Genomic DNA, 7,500 nt, shown 5'->3' with positions numbered 1-7,500 from the left:
TTGGTAACAATAACATCCCGAAAAAGAATTTTGATGTGAATGTAAATGGTAAATTCCAGCATCATGTTTCACTATATCACAAAAGAATTAAGAAATGCAGAATACTTGTCACACAATTCACAAATTTGGCAATGGACGACAGTAATAATATACAAGAATAAATACAATGAATATGAAACACATTATTTCACCTACCTTCACGAAAGAGGACATCATTCTGTATATGTTGACATAATAATTACATAACAAAAATATTCAGTAATAGGAAACCCAAGCGATGACGTGACCGTGGCAAAGACTTAAGTTTTATTCCCATGACCACTGTGGCAATTCCTTAAGCTTTGTTAAATAGTTTGGTGTAACTTTAGAACGGAACAGAGAAGTGGCATTTATTATGCATCGGTATCGGTATCGGAATCGGCGGTATCGGCCCATTTTTGGGTATCGGTATCGGTATCGGTATCGGCTTATTTTATGCCGATACTTCCGATACCTAAAAGGAATTTACTACTTAGTGATATATTCGATATAAGATATTGATGATACCAAATTAATATAATACGGCGTATTAAGTTTCCGTGGTGATTACCGTATGTCATAGAATACTGTTTTCTGTGGTAATAAGCCACAACCTCTAAATTGGACGTGTATGAAACGCGTATAGGCTGAACTCCGGCATCCTGTCACACGGTCGGTCATGAGTCACCACGCATTCTCACTGTCTCTCAGTCAGACGCTGCTCCTCCACCCACACAAAGTTCACACAGGTGAAAAGCTTATGTTTTTAACTATAATCTAAGAATGTCAAACTTCAGATATTGAGAATCCAACAAAATGATTTGGTATATATATATATATATATATATATATATATATATATATATATATATATATATATATATATATATATATATATATATATATATATATATAGGCATTTTGCATTATTGTAAATAACAGCATATTCTTATTTGATTTATAATTAACAGTGCTAGTGGTAGCCTTTTCCAAGATATCATACTGGAATAGGTGGAAGCTCGAATTATATATGTATATTAATTTTAATGCAAGTTTAATTTTTGAGTTACTTGTGTTAACCTAAGGATGTAAAAATTCCATAACTAAGAAAGTAACGATTCTGTTTTGTAATCATGTGCATTGTGTATAATTTGTTGCATATTAATTATTTAAGATCATAGCAATACACTAGAAATTTAGAATAAACTAAACTTTTTCTATTTAATTGAAAAGATTAGGTGAAAGCTCATTTTTCTGAATTGGTCTACTAATGTCTAATGAATTAATATCAAAGGATGTCAGATTTAATTAAAGAGAAACATACACAACAAAATGAGTTTCTTTTGCTAATATTTTGTGTCTGTTTTACAATTTTAATAATTTTAAAAATATTTTTGATCGCCAAAATATCGTCAATAAAATTAATAATGAAAATGCACAAGACCAAATGGTCGCTAAAGGAGTAAGAAGTAAGAATTTAAAATAACTGACAAGAATCAGAAGACTGAGAAGATATTCATTCCAATTACTGAGTAATTTACCTTTGCAAATGGCTTCAAAAAGCTTCTAGAATTGCTCCTATTTCACAAACGTTCTCAGAAGGACTTACAGCATCCCCAAAACAAAGCCTCCCATCTGATAACGCTCGCCGTCCACCAACTCATCCTGGTGTCCAGTGCAGTAATCACTATAAGTAGTAGTATCGGTATCGGTGGTATCGGTATCGGTAGTAGTATCGGTATCGGCCCAATTAGGTGGTATCGGTATCGGTAAATCGGCCAAAATTTTGGTATCGGTACATCTCTAGCGGAGGTACGGACTTAAAATGTCGCCTTTCCGTGCCTTTTGATCTCCGCACCTCGTTTGGTAACCCGCTGGTACGGAGGAGTGGAGGTGCGGACTGAGGTCCGGAAGTGCCCAGCTCTGCAAATAATAAACGAGAGCCACGCGAGTTGTACATGGGGACAGCTTGGCGAGGAAGTGGTCGACATTGTTAACAGTACAAGATATTCATAATTCCAAAATAATTCCAAGCTAGGGATCAAGGATGCCATGAGAAGTCTAAATGTAAACCATGTGATACATGATATACTATGTCAATTACTACTACTACTACTACTACTACTACTACTCTCTCTCTCTCTCTCTCTCTCTCTCTCTCTCTCTGCAATTGTTACTTTCAGTGTACTGTACATACAATTTCTGTTTAACTGTAGATAGTATTCAGTTACTTAAAGTTTTGTTCTCAGCGTAAAATACCAACTGTATAGTGCGTGTCTAACATTAAACAACACTACATTTTTAAAAAGTATGTTTGAGTTGCGTATATTACTGAATACAGAGACACATTACTACTCATTAAAGTTAGACGTTTAGAAACAGACAGACGGGCAGGTTGCACGTACTGTACGTAGAGCAAGACTGTGGTCTCAGAGAGATGTGGCAACATCGCAAACCATGTAAACACAAGCACATGGATAGACTAGGCAGGTTTCAGTCCAGCAAACTGCACAAACGCAACTAGCCTAGCTCATCAGCTATGGTAATGACAGTGTATTAATAAATGACAATGCGACAACCTAAAACTCAGTATAGCCTCCCACTCCACCATGCCGTGCATTGATATACAGACACTACTGCCCTGAGTGCCCTCACCTTGGGTTGCAAGATTCACTAGCGTGAGTTTAACAGGAAATGACACTCTTCACCTCATTGGCGAGTGGTCACATCATCAGCTGCGAGTAACAAGGGGCCAGTAAGTATACAAACTCCTTGACGAGCCGTACTCGTTGGACGAGCCTGTCTCCTCGGCGCCGCAATGTTGACAAACAGTAGAGCGTCGGAGACCATATGGGACGGTGATGAGCATGAACTCCGAGGCTACGATCTCCGTTCAGTACGGGATCCGTTTACGTGACGTCATTGCTGGACAGTGAACGAAGACGGAATCCTTTTAAACCAAGGATTCTCTATGTTCCTCGGTAAAAACAGACTTTTTATAGCGTGAACCAAGCCTTGCGGCATCGTTGTGCTGCTGATACCATTGAAGGATCTTATTACCCGTGAAATATTTCGTGAACAAAGTGTTCATGCTCATGTGTTTACTCATCTAATATTCAAACTAACGAGAGATAATACTTGTAGACTGTCAGTAATGGTGAATGAATTAAGCACCAAGCAGTAATACCACCAATAATAATGACACACCACAACAATGAAGTAGGCTACCAATGAGTAGTAGGCTTTCTTTGCAAGGGCAATGCTATTTTTGTTCACTTGTCAATCATTATCAATCGATTCCTTGGCATATAATACCTATGTGAGCGATGAAGCCGCTACTAAATCATGAAAATGGATATTTATTCAATAAGAAAAGAAAATTTTATCTGCTTCCCTTTTCACTAGATAATAGCGCACATAACACCTGTCAGCCACCCTCGCACACGGTGCGCCGCCTTAGGTGACATTAACAACTGATGTTAAAGTATACAACGACTATATATACACTTCTTTTTTACTGTAATTGCCCATTATTAACACCTTTAGTGCTGGGATGCATTTTTACCTTGAGTTTTGGGTGTGAATAGACGATTTTATGATATGACATTTGGAAGGGTCCATGGAGGTAAGAAAATTAATGGGAAGAATCCTTACTACCTTAATCCTCACATATAAGGTCTATAAAATCATCAAATAGTAAGCAGAATGAATATTATAGGAATATGTCATGGTACTGAAGAGTTAAGGTTCAGAATTTGCTCTCTCTCTCTCTCTCTCTCTCTCTCTCTCTCTCTCTCTCTCTCTCTCTCTCTGTGTGTGTGTGTGTGTGTGTGTGTGTGTGTGTGTGTGTGTGTGTGTGTGTATATATATATATATATATATATATATATATATATATATATATATATATATATATATATATATATATATATATATATACATATATATATATATATATATATATATATATATATATATATATATATATATATATATATATATATATATATATATATATATATATATATATATATATATATATATATATATATATATATATATATATATATATATATATATATATATATATATATATATATATATATATATATATATATATATATATATATATATATATATATATATATATATATATATATATATATATATATATATATATATATATATATATATATATATATATATATATATATATATATATATATATATATATATATATATATGTACACACACACACACACACATATATATGTGTATATATATATATATATATATATATATATATATATATATATATATATATATATATATATATATATATGTAAGCTCATTCATCACTCATACCTGTCAGTGGGATTCGATGTGGCCAGGTGAGGCAGGAGAAACACCCACCATAGCCTCGCCAGGAGTTCCGCCACTCCCATCACTGCTGCAGCTGGAACAAAGGTTTTATTTTTCTCTCCATCTTCTATGCTACAGCAGTAATGTGACACTGTTTAACTTCGTAATCACCAAAGAAATATTAGCGATGAGGGAAAAAAAAGTAATCGTCACTGTTTAACTTGTAAAGAAAGATGATTACATGGAAATGCAACTCTGGAGTAACAATATGTACCTTACATATTACCTTAAATCTGTATGAAACTATTTTTCCAGAATGGTATACAAGTACTGAAATTATAATAGGTCTCTATCTAATCTGTGTAAAATAGAAATTACAAAGAAATTTCAAGGATAATAGCAACACTTAGCATAAGATTGTACCTTGAGTGCAAATTATAAAGGTTTCATTATCGAAAATATCACACGTTTTTGCGTGAACACTGCTACAGCTGAAACATGTAAGTGCTAATCTCAACACGAGATTATAAGCCTACTTTTTATACCATTCTTTCTTGAAAATAGAAAATAAATCGATATGTAGATTATTCTCCTTATTCATTCAAAATAAGACATAAATTAATATATGAGTTAATCTCATTCTTCCTCCAGAACTAAAGGTTCCACTAAGTCTGATCGCCAGTGACCGCCAGCAGCTTTAATATGAATTGCGGGCTACTCCCTTCTGAATGGAACGAAAAAAATAAGATAAAAATATTATTTTTCGGGGCATTGTCAAAGTAATTAAATGTCGAGTTGATATCAATATATCTACAAGAGTGTATCTGTAATTCAAACATAGAATGTATTGATATATATAAGTGGTCGTTCGACTGTGCGAGGGTCATAATTGTCAAAAGCTATTCATAAATTTTAGAATTGTTTAACCGCACATTTGTCAATCTTTGAATGATTTGGTGGAAGCTATCATTAGAAATTAATGGATGCATAAATTAATAAATAATTAGCGTATTGATGAGAATAAAGTGGTATCAATGAATTCATTAAACTTGTCTATTAATCTATCTATTTACTTATTTTTGCTTCTTTCGTTTTAGTTAATCGCGAGAATTTCGATGAGACAACTTTGTTATAAACTATGAAGGGTATTCTCGAGATTGATAGACTTCTTTCTTACAATGGCAAAACATTTAACCTTCAGGTATACGTCATCACACCTGGGCGTAACATAAATTACAGAAATTATTGTTCTCACTGTTCTACTTCCCACTACAAATAAAAGCATTAAAACTATACAAATTCGTAACCAGCCAGAACTAATTTCATACTCTCCCAAATAAATCAAAAACATCAACTGGTAAATAGACACTTCCAAGGAAATAGACACGTCGCACATATATATTCGAAACAAACGTATAGTACTCACAAAGGCCACTAGAACTATTGGAATCCTCGTTATCAAAGGCTTTTCATGCAACTATGGCCATAGATAGGCACTCTGCTAGGCGCCCACCACGTATCACGAAGGCACTGGCACTAACTCGGTCTGAATGCCAACAGCCTACCTCGTTGGGGAAAGGGGGAATTAGAGCCTGGGGACATGGCTAGCCATGGGGGATGGGGGGAAAGACTGGAGTTACATGACAACTCTTACGAAAGCAAACCATTGGAAAGTGAGATCATAGAAGAAATTACGACTTGGTTTCATTCAGGGAATAAAAAAAAGGAAAAAAAAAAGAAAAACAGAGAAGAAAAGAGTACTTGGATATTAACTATTTCATTGTTTGTTTAGAGAGAGAGAGAGAGAGAGAGAGAGAGAGAGAGAGAGAGAGAGAGAGAGAGAGGGCGTGTCATTCGAGCGGTGTATGCGAGAGGTAAGTTGAGCCCGGCGCTGCCCTCTCCCCAAGTGTCGTGTCACCTGCAGCAACACCTCCACCTCCTCGTTCCGCCCCGCACCGTCAGGCACTTAACGAGAAGAACATCTCGCTTGGCCCTCATGATTGATTAAATATATTGTTTAATATAATTTTACGTCGGAAATTTTATTTGAGGAAAACTTGCTACAGTACTAATCATGCTATAGAAATGAAATATGATAATTCATATAGATAATGAATATAGTAAGGTAACAGTAAATATATTGATGAAAATTAAACAATTTGAGGGAAACCATGAATGCTAAACTCCATTCTAAGAAAAATAAGTGATAGGAAGTATTGAGGTTAAGTATTGTTTGCAAGAAAGACAATAACTAGCGAATATATGGATAGGAAACATATATTTAGGGAAAATCTGGAGTGTAGGACTACATAGTACTATGAAGACAGGACCATGTTCATCACAAAATTAGTAATGGTGTGGCAACTGAAACTGGTATTAGGTGGTCACCAAGTAAAACAAATCATAGTAAATTAATAGATATGAAAATACAATAATAAAACCAATTGGAATTATATATGTAAGAAAATATAAGTACATGGTAACACGTTGGTCATATTTTTGCACAGAAACGTACTTCGGCGTAGGTTGTTTACATACTATATAAGTAAATATTGTAAGAACCAGCTTTAGGCCGAGTAGCTTCTCGTATATATTCTCTTACATGCCATGTGTCAGATCCATGCGAAGATATTCTTCAACATTTCAGCTGATCGGCACATAATTGATAGAGTACGTATATATGGGAAAAAATTAATCATATAAGGAAGATGATTTATGATAACTTTCAAGGATTAAATTATTAAAAGGATACTAACAATACATAGGACTAACAATACAAAGAATCACAAACTTGCAGACACTTCTAAGCTACAACAGACCTCAAACCGGTCTTAGGAATGCTGATGGAACACCTGGAGAAGACAATTAGATTCTAAAGTAACAGATAGAACCGCCATTACTGCAGGAAAACGTGCAGAAACGGACCGATGGACTGCTTGAAGACGCTGCGACACCAAAGTCATATGCTTTGATAAAATAAAAGCCAACAAATAAAAAGATATACAAGAGAAATCATACTGAGTGTTTTCAAGTCTTCCAAGGTGTTATTAGCCGACCAGCATCAACTAAAACATACTAGGAATCATACCAGTGCTCTTTGTCTTCGTATTCCTTATTCAC

General features: G+C 34.6%; 2 protein-coding genes across 3 annotated transcripts in view; one reads left to right on the top strand and one right to left on the bottom strand.

The window, feature by feature from the left end:
• The window catches only part of LOC123508046 (prostatic spermine-binding protein-like), a 2,397-nt gene extending 2,219 nt beyond the window's left edge, over positions 1-178 (top strand). The window contains exon 3 of the mRNA XM_045261441.1: positions 1-178. This exon is cut by the window's left edge and continues 647 nt beyond it. The gene's annotated coding sequence lies outside the window, so the exon portion shown is untranslated.
• LOC123508045 (prostatic spermine-binding protein-like) overlaps positions 1-7,500 on the bottom strand; it is an 11,124-nt gene that overhangs the window by 1,611 nt on the left and 2,013 nt on the right. The window contains exon 3 of one of the 2 annotated variants that reach the window (XM_045261439.1): positions 6,404-7,500. This exon is cut by the window's right edge and continues 885 nt beyond it. The exons of the other annotated variant lie outside the window; for it this stretch is intronic. The gene's annotated coding sequence lies outside the window, so the exon portion shown is untranslated. Of the gene's footprint in view, positions 1-6,403 lie in introns of those variants that run through there. 2 annotated transcript variants of the gene reach the window in all.

The sequence above is a fragment of the Portunus trituberculatus genome, chromosome 24 (assembly GCF_017591435.1).
Source record: "Portunus trituberculatus isolate SZX2019 chromosome 24, ASM1759143v1, whole genome shotgun sequence".
Classification (NCBI taxonomy): Eukaryota; Metazoa; Arthropoda; class Malacostraca; order Decapoda; family Portunidae; genus Portunus; species Portunus trituberculatus.
This window is presented reverse-complemented; position numbering and strand designations above follow the sequence as displayed.